This window comes from Salmo trutta, unplaced genomic scaffold, assembly GCF_901001165.1.
Source record: "Salmo trutta unplaced genomic scaffold, fSalTru1.1, whole genome shotgun sequence".
In the NCBI taxonomy this organism is placed as follows: Eukaryota; Metazoa; Chordata; class Actinopteri; order Salmoniformes; family Salmonidae; genus Salmo; species Salmo trutta.
The window spans coordinates 13,377-26,572 of record NW_021823302.1 but is presented as its reverse complement, the minus strand read 5'-3'; positions in this window follow the sequence as shown (position 1 = coordinate 26,572).

Below are 13,196 nucleotides of genomic sequence, written 5' to 3'. Positions count from 1 at the left end.
CTCGGAGGGGCACAGAATTCATCCCAGATCTACCTGGAACTGCCTATCTGCCAATCACCCAGAGCTGGGCTGCATGGTGAAACCATCTATCTGACAGATATCACTGAGGTCCTATTACTGACAGAGAGATAAGGGCTAGAAAAAAACCTTTCAGATAATACTTGGAAAAACAGGGAACATATTCATTCCTCTGCTTATATCCGTCTCACAGGCGTTTAAAAAACAGACCGCCTGACAGTCGTTGAGAAATGGAAGCTGTCTGCCTCGTCAGGAACTCACCCACTCTGACGGAGGAATACAGACAGTGACCTTGGAGGCTTCCACACAGGGAGAACTGTCTCTCTTTCTCTCTCTCTCTCACTTTTTCTTTCATGTCAGAACAACAGGATAAAAAGAACACCCTTGAAATAAGACGAGTTGAACCACACAACAGAAACTGATCGTAAAAAACAGGAATGGGTTGGCGCCCCCCCCTTGGGTTGTGCCGTGGCGGACATCTTTGTGGGCTATACTCGGCCTTGTCTTCGGACGGTAAGTTGGTGGTTGTAGATATCCCTCTAGTGGTGTGGGGGCTGTGCTTTGGCAAAGTGGGTGGGGTTATATCCTGCCTGTTTGGCCCTGTCCGGGGGTATCATCGGATGGGGCCACAGTGTCTTCTGATCCCTCCTGTCTCAGCCTCCAGTATTTATGCTGCAGTAGTTTATGTGTCGGGGGGCTAGGGTCAGTCTGTTACATCTGGAGTATTCTCTTGTCTTATCCGGTGTCCTGTGTGAATGTAAATATGCTCTCTCTAATTCTCTCTTTCTTTCTTTCTTTCTTTCTCTCGGAGGACCTGAGCCCTAGGACTACCTGGCATGATGACTCCTTGCTGTCCCCAGTCCACCTGGCCATGCTGCTGCTCCAGTTTCAACTGTTCTGCCTGCGGCTACGGAACCCTGACCTGTTCACCGGACGTGCTTGTTGCACCCTCGACAATTACTATGATTATTATTATTTGACCATGCTGGTCATTTACGAACATTTTAACATCTTGACCATGTTCTGTTATAATATCCACCCGGCACAGCCAGAAGAGGACTGGCCACCCCTCATAGCCTGGTTCCTCTCTAGGTTTCTTCCTAGGTTTTTGGCCTTTCTCAGGAGTTTTTCCTAGGGAGTTTTTCCCAGCCACCGTGCTTCTTTCACATGCATTGCTTGCTGTTTGGGGTTTTAGGCTGGGTTTCTGTACAGCACTTTGAGATTTCAGCTGATGTACGAAGGGCTATATAAATACATTTGATTTGATTTGATTTGATTTGAATGGACATGGCTATGGTATAACCTTCAAGCCTTGAGTGGTTAGGAGACACTAAATCCCACACGGGGATTCTAACAACCCTCTCCTCTCAGGTCACAATCTCCTGCCATGTCTTGTCAGGCAGATGGGTAAAAAAATCCAGACCTGAGACTGCTACAGAGCGACGGTCCCCAGATACCAGATACCAACTACCTCTAACCCAAGATACCAAATACCAAAACCTTGTGGGAGCATTGGGAGAGGGAGACAGGCTGTCATTGATGAATGTCAGATGTCCACAATGGAGATCTGATCTTTGACTGGCTAAGCGACTCACTGGTACTGAATATCAACAGGGTATGTGAATGGGAAGGACAGGTATTCAGCCTAACAATGTAGTATGACAATTGCCTCTGTGTTAAAACGCTGTGAGTTTAGAGAAAGCGGGTAAGGTGTGTGTGTGTGTGTGATTCATGTTGTTTCATGCAGAATGGGTTAGCCGAGGAAAGCTGCTTACATTTAGGTTGATGATTAACACCTGATTCTATCATTGTACCATTTGATATAATAAACAACATTAGCCGTTAATGAAGTGTGAAATGAGTTGCTAGAAAAACATCAAGTGGCATATTTTTTCCCTGAACAGTGTAGAAAGCCATTCATTAGATTCATTAAGATGACAAGCACATCAGACTCCAAACTGGAGCCTATCTGTGGAGTGTTCTTTCCTGGGTGAAATATAATTGGAAGGCTGAGTTTGTGTAATATGTCTTTGTTTTAATAGGAGTGAATCCGTCTCCCAGCCACAGTGCTCCACATTTATCATGTGTCTGCAGACCTTATACACCCTTAATAGAATGGACACATCTATCTGCAGTTCTGCACTGCCACCAGCCTACAGAGGACAGACAGGAGATAGTACGAAAGGAGTAGAATTAATGTGGAATGATGATGTTGATGCAAGAATGATCTTAATTGAAAATAAATGGCACATTGTCATTTTTGAATTGGAATTTCAGTTTATCTCCTCAATTGACTGAATGGACATATAATTGACATTTACCCTGCCCCGCCAGTGAAGTTTGAGAGAGTTTGCTTATTAACTTCATGAGTTATAATTCTAGGTTGTGACCTGAGTCATCAGTGTGACAGGAGAGATCAGGATCGGCGTAGTAGCAGAAGATGGAAGCCCACTTCAGGCTGATTACATCAAACTGAAGGCTACTGCTAATTAGAGGGAAAGCAGGGGATGGTAATTAACTAAAGTAGTCAAGCCAGGAGAGGCCTCCTGTGGGAGGGTGAGAAATATAGGCCCGGGTCTGCGTGGTTCCCCCAGGCCCTTTAACCCTGTATCAAAGTGGAGAGAACTCAACGTTTTATTGTTAGGGTCTTGATACTTCTCATACTTCCCTCTCTCCCTGTCTCACTTTCAGACCTCATGGTTAGAATATACAGAATAGTACCAAAATGATTTCTTCCAAAGGCTGAGACTCACTCTCACTCTATCAACTAGGGTTGCAAAGGGAGAGTGTTTTACTGGAAACTTTGAAAGTTTAACAGTAAACTACCAGAATGTTGGTATCTTTCAAGGATTTGATGTAATCTATCACAAGACATCTAGTGGCCCATTTGGGTATTTCAGATTATCACAGGTGTCTGTAATCATCTCTCACCCTTCTGCGTGGCCTTAACACATGTAAAATATATGAACTATTTAAATAACATGATTTTAAAATAAAAAATGTAATGACAAAGCTGTAAAACATCCTAAATATAAACCATACATTTAGTGAATACCATTGGTGTTTAATATGAAGGTTTCAGCATGAAATATCCTTTATATATTATTTTACAAACTTTTTATTTATTGACTATGTCAATATGTATTTGTTGTCAATCTTTTGGCATCAAACTGGTGGAAGTTGTGAAAGAAGTCATTAGTTGCAAGAGTTGCAGAATTAATAAAAATAATGGCATTGTTGATTAGATGCTTTTTTCAGTAAATAGGCTATTTTCTCTTGAACCATATGGTCTAGCTACTAGAAACTCATGGACAATATGGACTCCAATATAATAAATTAATACTATATATATGAATATATTTTTTTCAAGTTATTCAAGTAAAAATGACCAAAGTTCCGATAGATTGCCAAAGATTTTCTATTAATTACCAAAATTACTAAAGATTCTGTGAACTTTGGTAAATTACCAATAGCTTTGCAACCCTAATCTCAACAGCTACACACTTATATTGCCATAGCTTCTCTCTTGAGATCCTTCTCTTTTCTGCAACAAGGCATAAAAAAACAGCTAGCCCAGCAGTTAAAGGACTAGTTCACTATTTTACAACTTGATGTTAGATGGTTCCTTACCCTGAAAGTAGTCTATGGACCAGGACAAACTGTTGGTTCATGGTTCAATTTTCTTTAAAACGGCCATTACAAACTTCAGCTAACTTTAGCCACCACTACCTAAAAATCTATGGAAGTGACGGTGGCAGGTGAGCATGTTTTGAAAAATGTTAAAATAACCTGAAATTAATTACATATTTGATTTGATGTTACGTAAAGGAGATTTGGCCATAAAAAAAATACATGCTCACATACCCCCATCACTTCCATATATTTTTTGCTTGCGGTGGCTAAAATTAGTAATGGTTGTATAAAGAAAACGGAACCATGGATTCCAGTTTCTCCTGGCCATAGACTACTTTCAGGGTGAGAAACCATCTAACATCAAGTTGTAAAATAGTGAACTAGTCCTTTAAGTCAGAGAGAGCAACTGTGAGACTCAGACTGTGTCTGGTCTCTCAGCTGGCTGGACTGGCACACCTCAATGCCCATCTCTGTCTCTCTGCCCTGTCAGCACTACAGATAGCGAGGGACACAGTTGCCTGCCCGACATACACACAATTTATTGCCCACACCAAATTGGAAGACATCTCAGGCGCTTTAAGCATGCAGCGCTCCTGCTATTCTCCACCTTCGCCGTAAATGACTAAATGCAAAGATCCGCAGGGGGAGAGGAAGAGGAGATTGATTTAGAGAGGGAATAAAAAGATGGAGAGAGAAAGAGAATCATGGAGGGGAGGGGGAGAGGAAGGCAGTCCTGTGTCTGCGACTGAGGTGTGTTGTTGCTCCACGTTGAAATTGCCCCCCTGAACACAGGTCTAGAATCAGATTACCCCCCCAACAATCCTAACTTGAACCATTAGAGGGTTAAACACAGTTGACTTCAGATCAGATCATAGGTGACAACTCCATTACACCTGAGTGGGTGGAGGAGGTGACAGGCTGTAGACAAGGTTTGTGCGACATCATGACGACAGCAGGGGACCTGGAAGGTGGCAGAATGCTGTCCAGACCAATTATTCATTGTTCGGAGTCACCAGACACCACTCTGTCCCGCTTCACATACTCACACAAATCCTCATAACTCAACAACACATCTGACAGACGGACTGAGAGAGGAAGAGGAGAGAAGCGAGATGGAGGGAAGAGAGAGAGAGGATGGGGCGATAGAAAATGAGAGGAAAATAAGGAGAGCTAAAGAGTGAAAGAAGGGAAGACAAGAAAGAGAGGGAGGAAGAATATGAGAGAGAGAGAGAGAGAGAGAGAGAGAGAGACAGAGACAGAGACAGAGACAGAGACAGAGACAGACAGACAGACAGACAGACAGACAGACAGACAGACAGACAGACAGACAGACAGACAGACAGACAGACAGACAGACAGACAGACAGACAGACAGACAGACAGACAGACAGACAGACAGACAGACAGACAGACAGACAGAGTGAGGAATAGAGGAAGACTGTATATGGGTTCTTGGCTATAAGCCACATGATGACAACAGAGGGTTAGGGGGATGATTGCATTATGAGCTCTGCATCTACCCTCAATCATCATGCATATTCACATATTCATTGATGCTTATGTTATTGTACTGTATTACAATAGGTGCATGCAAGACAGCAGAATAGCAATGAGACCAATAGAGCACCACATTATGAGTCATAATACACATAAAACCAAGCAGTTAAACAGGGAAATGGTCCCTATCGTTTTTCCACCATTATTTTTTCCCATAGAGGATTTTAGAAACACTTAAAATAAAGGCTGTTTTTTGTGTAGGCTTATCCTGGAGTTATGTTTAGATCTCTCTGGGACTTTTATCAATACAGTGGCAAGAAAAAGTATGTGAACCCTTTGGAATTACCTGGATTTCTGCATAAATTGGTATAATTGTTTGTGTGTTATTAGTTTAAGCACACTGTGTTTGTCTATTGTTGTGACTAAGATGAAGACCAGATCAAATTGTGTGACCAATTTATGCAGAAATCCAGGTCATTCCAAAGGGTTCACATACTTTTTCTTGCCACTGTATATTCAATATATTCATCAGTATTATGACCTCCACTTTGGGGCACTATACAGCCTGAAATTAAGACTCATCAAAAACAACACGCAACAAATAACAACCCCTAAAGAACTTATATTAGATTTTCTGTAAAGATCTCTGCATTTGCCTTTAGTCCTGATAGGTACTAAAGACCGGCAGCAAACGTGTGCCGCTTTGAGGTGTACAGAAACTGTTTGTGATGTGAGGGAGCACTTTAGTTTAAACAATTCAGGAGAGAAAAAAAAGAGGTGAGCGCTAGTGAGTAGAACAAACGCATTTAGAGAAATTGCACTCAAGTCCTTTAGCAAGACCGATGGGATGTCGGGGAAGAAATTAAACGTCGCACTTCAAGGAGGGAGACAATGGGAAATTGTCTTTTAGGTTTTTGAAAAAAAGACACAAGGATGCCTTTCGCTGTCAAATGCCGTTTAGGAGCACTCCGTGGACTACATCTATTTCCATGGTGATTACTGTAAAAGGATCCTATACAGTGGAAAGACGGGTGTGGGTTGGCTGCCTAGGTCACAGTTTTGACAGAATGATGTTCAGAGATTACACAAGTAATCCAAGAGACAGGAAGGAAATGAGATCAAATTAAACTAGTGTGAACTTTCACAGTCAGGTACTTGAAGTGGATTATGAAATACAACAGGGATGATTAGACTTAATCCATGAATGAAAAGCCATACTGATAAAGAGCAAAGACTACAGAATGGAGTTCTTGACTGAATTAAAGAGCTAGGGTTTGGTTTGACAAACACAGGTAGAAACAACTAATTACACTCCATTGTAAAGTGCCTATAATACACTGAGTGCACAAAACATTATGGACACCTGTAACGCCCTGGCCATAGAGAGGTTTTTTTTGTTCTGGATTGTGTATGTGTGCCATTCAGAGGGTGAATGGGCAAGACAAAAGATTGAAGTGCCTTTGAACAGGGTATGGTAGTAGGTGCCAGGTTTTTCACACCCAACAGTTTCCTGGGTGTATCAAGAATAGTCCACCACCAAAAGGACATCTAGCCAACTTGACACACTGTGAGAAGCATTGGAGTCAACATGGGCCAGCATTCCTGTGGAACGCTTTCGTCACATTGTAGAGATCAAACCCTGACAAATTGAGGCTGTTCAGAGGGCAAAATGGGGGGGGGTTGTTCCTAATCAATTGTACACTCACTGTATATTATAACAGCCTTGGCTAAATATTTGCCAACAGGTGGCTTTCCCCGCGCAGTTACTCCAGACTAGGTTAACTAATGACAGCGGGTCGAGCAACTGTGACTGACTCAGAGCTGTAATGGATAAAAAGGCAGGCCACTCTTGTGCAGCCACTAATGGGTAAGAGCCATAATGGCAGCGAGCCACTCCAGCTGAAATGTATGTGCTGTCACACCCAGAGTGGGTCCCTGTGTGCTCTCTCCCGAAAAAAGGCCTCACCTCGCGCCCCTCGGGGACCGTTCCACACTGAACCACGCTCGAGGAGAGATTATCGACACCATCACGCATAAGCACACTTCTCAACCGCTCCCTTCATCTCTCTCCCTTCTTCTCTCCGTCTTCCTTGCTTTTTCTTGTGCTCCATCTCTACCTCCCCCCGCTTTGATCTCTTTCATCTTCTCTTTATTTATTTCTCTCAATCTCCCATCTCTCATTCCCTATTTCTAAACCTCTCTCCCTCTCTCCTGCTCTCTGGCAGCACAGCTGTCTATATTTGTCACGTCCTGACCATAGAGTGCTCTTATTTTCTATGGTAGAGTAGGTCAGGGCGTAACTGGGGGGTTTATCTAGTTTCTTTTTTCTATGTTGTGCTCTAGTTTCTTTTTTTCTATGTTGTGTTCTAGTTTCTTTTTTCTATGTTGGGGTTTTTGTATGATTCCCAATTAGTGGCAGCTGGTCATCGTTGTTTCTAATTGGGGATCATGTTTAAGTAGTTGTTTTTCCCACCTGTGTTTGTTTATAGTTTATTGTTTGTCTGGCCTAGTTTCACATATAATAAAGATGTGGAACGATATTCACGCTGCGCCTTGGTCCGTTTCTACACTCAAGCATGACAGAATCTCCCACCACCAGAGGACCAAGCAGCGTGGCCAGGAGGAGCGGACATGAGAGGAGATCCTGGACGGCAAGGGGCCCTGGACGCAGATTGGGGAGTATCGCCGTCCAAGGGAGGAGATAGAGGCAAAAGAGGAACGGCGACGATACGAGGAATTAGCACGGCAACAACGGAAGCCCGAGAGGCAGCTCCCCCCAAAACATTTTTGGGGGGCACACGGGGAGATTGGCAGAGTCAGGTTTTAGACCTGAGCCAACTCCCCGTGCTTACCGTGGGGAGCGTGTGACCAGTCAGGCACCGTGTTATGCGGTGATGCGCACCGTATCTCCAGTGCGCATTCACAGCCCGGTGCACTCGTTGCCGGCTCCCCGCATTTGCCGGGCTAGTGAGCATTCAGCCAGGACGGGTTGCGCCGGCTCAGCGCTCCTGGTCTCCGGTGCGTCTCCTCGGTCCAGGATATCCTGCACCGGCTCTATGCACTGTGTCGCCAGTGCGCCTTCACAGCCCAGTGCGTCCTGTGCCAGCGCCCCGCACTTGCCGGGCTAAAGTGAGCATTCAGCCAGGACGGGTTGTGCCAGCTCTACGCTCCAGACCTCCAGTACACCTCCACGGTCCAGTATATCCTGCACCGGTTCTATGCACCAGGTCTCCAGTGCGCCTCCACAGCCCAGTATGTCCTGTGCCTCCTCCTCGCACTCTCCCTGAAGTGCGTGTCCTCAGTCAGATACGTCTTATGCCTGCTCTCCGCACTCGCCCTGAGGTGCGTGTTACCAGTCTGGCGCCACCTGTGCCGGTCCCACGCATCAGGCCTCCAGTGTGCCTTCCCGTTCCAGAGCTTCCGGCGACAGTTCCCAGTCCGGAGCTTCCGGCGACAGTTCCCAGTACGGAGCTTCCGGCGACAGTTCCCAGTACGGAGCTTCCGGCGACAGTTCCCAGTCCGGAGCCTCCGGCGACAGTTCCCAGTCCGGAACCTCCGACGGCGGTCCGGATCCTTCGGCGGCGGTCCGCGGCCCAGAGCTTCTGGCGATGCTGGTGGATTCACAGGATGAGAGGGTTCTTCATCCTGCACCAGAGCCACCTCCAATGTTGGCGGATCCGCAGGATGAGAGGGTTCTTCGTCCTGCACCAGAGCTGCCTCCAATGCTTGCGGATCCGCAGGATTTTTTTATTTTGTGTTCTAGTTTATTTTTTCTATGTTGGGTTTTTTTTATGATTCCCAATTAGAGGCAGCTGGTCATCTTTGTCTCTAATTGGGGATCATATTTAAGTAGTTGTTTTTCCCATCTGTGCTTGTGGGAGATTATTTTGAGTTAGTGCATGTTGCACCTCTGTCGTCACGGTTTGTTATTTTGTTTATAGTTTATTGTTTGTCTGGCCTAGTTTCACATATAATAAAGATGTGGAACGATATTCATGCTGCGCCTTGGTTCGTTTCTACACACAAGCGTGACAATATTGCTGGCTGCCAGGAAACATTTACAGTGACTTCAGAAAGTACTCATCCCCCTTGACTTATTACACATTTTGTTGTGTTACAGCACGAATTCGAAATTGATGAAATATATTTTTTCTATTTCTAAAAACGTGTTTTCAGTTTGTCATTATGGGGTATTGTGTGTAGATGGGTGACAAAACATTCATTTCATCCATTTTTGAATTCAGGCTGTAACACAACAAAATGTGTAATAAGTTGTCAAGGGGTGTGAATACTTTCTGATGACAGTGAGAGAGAAGGGAATCATACATGATTAAGTATTGTAAGTCCAGATAATCTTGAATCAGAGAAGATGTTACAGATGGAGAGAACGTTTTACAAATAATATCAACCTTCCATTCTGCTGTGTAATATGTCAATAAATCAGAAAATGTGGAATGGTTTTGTGACGGCCCTGAATTTTTCTGAACCGTCTCAGTGCTTCTCCTTCCAATAGGGCGCTTTCCCTTTAAGTCTCAATTAAATAGTGCTTCTCCTTCCAATAGGGCGCTTCCCCTTTAATTCCCAATTAAATAGCCAGCATCAGCTGCGCAAAAGTGGGGTTGTGATGGAGACACGAACGAGGATGTGTTCAACCCTCAGTTCCGAAGCTTCTCTCTTCCGTTTGTTTTGTTGCCTGTAAAAGTGTGCTTTGTAGCCTAATAGCAAGTTTACCCAGGATCGGATCCACTCTTTGCGTCCGTGGACTACACCTCTCCGTTGTTCTTCGTGGCCTTTCTCTGCTGGAGATCTGTCGGCGGATTGGCTTGTCTGACTTTTTGTATTTGGTATTTCATTTGTTTTGGTGTGATGTATACCGTGATGATTTATGTAGTTAGTTGTAAGTGAGGACGTATTAAGATTTGATACGCTTTATAGTTGTGTGGTAAAATATTTGTTATTTTGATTGTATGATTGATACTGGGTTTACGCTACACTGGTATGAACGGACAAACATTGCATGACTAAGGTCACTTGAGTTCCCTGAACTTCTTTATCGGGCTGGAGTCTTTTTAGGCCCGAGGTACAGGACATTTCTGGAGGAACCAGAGATCATTATTTGTTACATTGTCATGTGTGTGTGATCATTTATGTTGGTAATACAACCCACGCAAAAGAATACAGTTGTTTTTGAAGTTCTTTCCAATGTTTTAAGGGTTTATGAAAAGTGTATTTCCATCCTGAGTCCTTTGTATTGGTGTAGACTTGACGGACCAGATGGGACTCATTCCCTCCCAAACCAAAAGGAGAAACCAATATTTTCTCTGGTAGGCACAACCTACCTGGCACCCCTATAAACAATAACCTCAAGTCAAAACCGTTACAGTTTGTGTTGCTGAGTCACCTAGCAACAGAGTTGTTTCTGCAGTGCAGATGTATATCAGTGGGTTGGGGTCAGCTGATAAGGGCTTTCTGATACAAACTAGCACATGACGAAACAAACCTAGCACTTTCTGGTGTCCCGTCCAACCACTGTATGTCTTCCTAAACATATACTGCACAATATATATAATCTTTCTCAATGTACAGTATGTCTTATATCCATGTTGTTACATGATTGTAATTATTACCCTAGACGTCCTATAGATGACCACACTTGTGAGAGATGCAGTGAGAATCCTTGTATGTGTTCACTTCCTTCCTAACCCCCACCCTAAACATGTTCTCTTCTGCAGCAGCTCTATACAGACGATAGAGGAGGGAGTGGGGTGGGGAGGGGAGTTGGGAAGAACAGGGTATGGGGGGTGGATGGCTGGAGGCTGTGATCACCTTGTGTAAACACGCTGAAACTTTAATGGACACTAACGTCATCAGAGGGCCCCCTCTGAGAGGAGGGAGAAGAGAGCCGAAGCTTTCAAACCGCCATCCCGCATCAGTCTGTTATCTTTCCCTCCTTCTCTCCTGTCTCGTCTCCCTGCCTCTTTTCACCTCAGAGCAAGTCATGCATGCTCCCTCCCATACTGGCACCAGCTGAGAGAGCTGGGGGTGGGTGTTCTTATGCCCAGCACAAGTTTCCTCTTCCCCTGTGCCACCTTAGCCCTCACCCCCTCCCCTCCCTCAGTGCCCAGGTCTGGCCTGTATGGTGACAGCCTGCATGTGTTCTGTGGGCTGGAAAAGCTGTCTGATAAGCACAGCAGGCTGCATGTGTTCTGTGGGCTGGAAAAGCTGTCTGATAAGCACCGCAGGCTGCATGTGTTCTGTGGGTTGGAAAAGCTGTCTGATAAGCACAGCAGGCTGCATGTGTTCTGTGGGTTGTAAAAGCTGTCTGATAAGCACCGCGGGCTGCATGTGTTCTGTGGGCTGGAAAAGCTGTCTATAAGCACCGCGGGCTGCATGTGTTCTGTGGGCTGGAAAAGCTGTCTGATAAGCACAGCAGGCTGCATGTGTTCTGTGGGTTGGAAAAGCTGTCTGATAAGCACAGCGGGCTGCATGTGTTCTGTGGGTTGGAAAAGCTGTCTGATAAGCACAGCAGGCTGCATGTGTTCTGTGGGCTGGAAAAGCTGTCTGATAAGCACAGCAGGCTGCATGTGTTCTGTGGGTTGGAAAAGCTGTCTGATAAGCACAGCGGGCTGCATGTGTTCTGTGGGTTGGAAAAGCTGTCTGATAAGCACAGCGGGCTGCATGTGTTCTGTGGGTTGGAAAAGCTGTCTGATAAGCACAGCGGGCTGCATGTGTTCTGTGGGCTGGAAAAGCTGTCTGATAAGCACAGCGGGCTGCATGTGTTCTGGAAAAGCTGTCTGATAAGCACAGTGGGCAGCATGTATTCTGTGGGCTGGAAAAGCACAGTGGGCTGCAAACAGGTGTGACAGGTTTACGCTTCCTCTCCCCCTCCAGTGGAACCAAAACCCTAGATAAAACCTAAATTCTTCCTACCCCGCTGCCACCACATTTTACACCCTTGCCAGAACTGTACCACTAACTGCCACCACGATATGTGATGCTACGGACTCAAATTCAACAGCTATATCTCAGGTGTGTGTGTGTGTGTGTGTGTGTGTGTGTGTGTGAGAACCGAGAGGGAGCCTAGCAGTTAAGAGCGTTGGGCCAGTAACAGAAAGGTCACTGGTTCAAATCCCTGAGCCGACCAGGTGCCCCCTTGAGCAAGGCACTTAACTCTAACTGCTCCTGTAAGTCGCTCTGGATAAGATGTAAAATGTGTCATTAGTACACTCAGACAGTCCTAGTTAAATTCTTGCTTGAGAAATTGCTCTTGCTAAGAAGCTTTTTGACCATTTTAATTGAAAACAATCAATGTTTATGTCTCTGTGTCCAGTATGAAGGAAGTTAGAGGTAGTTTCCCGAGCCAATGCTAACTAGCGTTAGCCAATGACTGGAAGTCTATGGGTATCTACTAGCATGCTATAGGTATCTACTAGATACCCAAGTATCCCTTTAATTGTACCCAGAAATGATATTTTGATATTGAGATAACAACGGCTGCTTTGGGCCTTGAAAAGTTGAGAATGTTTAGCCTTTGAGAGAGATGCCTTGTGGCAACCAGCCAATGTCGTTTGCCCCTTGTCATGTTTTGGCTGCCTGCCAAAAGGTCCAGAGGCATTAACATTCCCACTGTGAATGACTGACTACGCTTTAGAGCCATTGACACAACACAGAATCATTCCTTGATCTCTCTCTCTCTCGCCCCCTCTCTCTGCTCCTCCCTTTGTTCCTACGGCCAGACCTTTCAGCCTAAGTGGCCAGTAATTACGCTTCTTAGAGAGGGATGAGAGAAGAGATGGACAGAAATGGACCAGAGGGCGGACAATGAATCACAAGTTAAGAGCACTACAGCAGTCTCTCTTTATATTATCTCTCTCTCTCTCTCTCTCTCTCTCTCTCTCGTAAGATGCTCAGACAAGGACCAGAAAGGGTGAGAGAGGCGGTGTGTGTTTTTTGGGGGAATCTGAGGACAGAGCCAAGTCACGCTCCTACATCCACTCTCCTCCCCCTCCCTTCCCACTGCCGCTGGGAAAAAAACAACAGAATAAAAG